The sequence below is a fragment of the Amborella trichopoda genome, chromosome 8 (assembly GCF_054954075.1).
Source record: "Amborella trichopoda isolate Santa Cruz 75 chromosome 8, AtrichopodaSantaCruz75HAP2 v2.0, whole genome shotgun sequence".
Lineage (NCBI taxonomy): Eukaryota > Viridiplantae > Streptophyta > Magnoliopsida > Amborellales > Amborellaceae > Amborella > Amborella trichopoda.
Window position 1 is genome coordinate 28,905,017 of NC_142343.1, and position 1,889 is coordinate 28,906,905.

General features: G+C 41.6%; 1 non-coding gene across 1 annotated transcript; it reads right to left on the bottom strand.

Moving 5' to 3' along the window:
* Positions 1–654: 654 nt before the first annotated feature.
* Positions 655–1,503, bottom strand: LOC18433068 (21 kDa protein). Its single transcript, XR_016061160.1, has one exon. It is a non-coding gene; the product is annotated as a 21 kDa protein (transcript).
* Positions 1,504–1,889: the final 386 nt, after the last annotated feature.

The window sequence follows — 1,889 nt, forward strand, 5'->3', positions numbered from 1 at the left end:
TAATAAACCTATCCTAAATCTGGAAAATTTTCAGTGGAGATGAGGTCAACTTGCTGCAGCTTTATCAAAGGTTCTCTCTGTCCCCCACACACTTTCAGTTTGCATGCTTATTTATAGCTAGTTGTGCAAAACATGAGAGAAATTATTGTTATGGACCTGAAATGGCTAGTTGAGCAAAAAATTGAGACCATTGTAGTAGTTAAAATACTGTGATACACCCTGTGGTTCATCATGGTATTTCAAGTACCATGATACCTTTTATGATCGTCACGGTATTTTAAGTACTGTGATGCTTCACAGTCGTATGATTATCGCGAATGCTATTTTGATAAGAAAAAATACGATAGGCTGAAAAAAATAGTATGGATGAAGTTTAAGAAAGTATGATGTTTTTTCAAACAAAAATTGAAGTATATTTTCGATAATTTTCCAAATACAATTTCAAACACTTCATTCCACAAAATTTGAGACTCAAATGGTGCCACATACACTAGAGTGACTTTTAAGTATACCAAAACGAATTAGTGACGTATGTGCAGTCTTCTGCCCAATCTCACAGGTAATAGAGTTAAAGAAAATTGAAATTCGTAGAAGTCTTTGTTATAGTGCCTTTCGGAAGTTTCAACACCAACTAAAATAGATGACCTAAGCATAGAACAAAAACTACAATATGAGGGTCTAGTTTCATTATTATCAAAAAAAAAGAAGAAAACTACAATACGAGGGTCTAATTTCATTATTAAAAAATAAAAATAAAAATACAAGGGTTTTCACAGCTTTTTAATGACACCAGGATATTCATAATCAAGAAATGTGTGGCCGTGAGAGATGTCTGCTTAAGGGGCTTGGTTAAGGGAGTTGATCAAGGCCAAGGCATTGCTTGTTAGGTGAGCGATAGCCAGAACACTCCTCCTCATCTCATCCCTGAGGTTGCCATCAATGGACACACCCTTAAACCCATCCATACATGTATCCTCATCAGTTAGTGCAGCGCTCACCCATGTCTGGATGTTGCCCATCTTCTCTCTAAAATCAGCACCCTCATTGCTCACCGGCAAATGCTCATCCTCATCAAGTGACTCTCGAAGCTCATCAATCGAATCCTCTATGTTCTCCATGCAGTCTTTCATGGCACTCGCCGCCCTTCTGCTGCTCTCATCCTTGTTCAACCCCACCATTGTCTTTGAAATCATGGCCGACATCGCATTAGCCTTGTCCAAGCTCAGCAAAAGAGCAATGTGTGCCATTTCTCTATGGCTAGTTTTGATTGTTGATGCATAGGGGGAGAGAGAATTGAAGCAAAGAGTTGGGTAAAGGGTGGAAGCACAACAGGCTTTGATGAAGTTAGGGTAAGCCCTAGCAGCCAAACCCATCTCCACCATGGCCAAACATGTGAGGATGGTGGAGAGAAGAGCAAGGGAAAGGCTCAAGCTCATGCTTCTTTGGCCTTGCATATTGTTGTGTGAGATGAGAAAAGTGTATGTTGTTTTGGTTGAGAAAATGGGTGGTGTTGGTTTATTATATAGGAATTTTCTCATTGAGGGTATGGCTCGCAATGGGTTGGGCGGCCCGGCCCCAAAAGAGTAGGGTCTGGGCCACAGGGCCCAGACTAGGGCTATTGTGGGCCAAGTTCGGCCCATCTCAATCCTCTTTTTTACTTATTTTTTTTCGTTTGTTCTTGGCCCAGTTTGGCTCGAACAGGACCATCCGGGCTTGGGCCGGTCCTATGGAGACATGGGCTGGGCTAGGGCTGGCCCCTCTGGCCCATTGCAACCCTTAATTGAGGGTCTACCATGTGCCTAGCTATGAATTGGTGGCGGTAAATGTGGGATAGGATGATGCTGTCTTTACTTCTTTTTTAGCGTGAATATGGTGTCTTTATTTTTGTT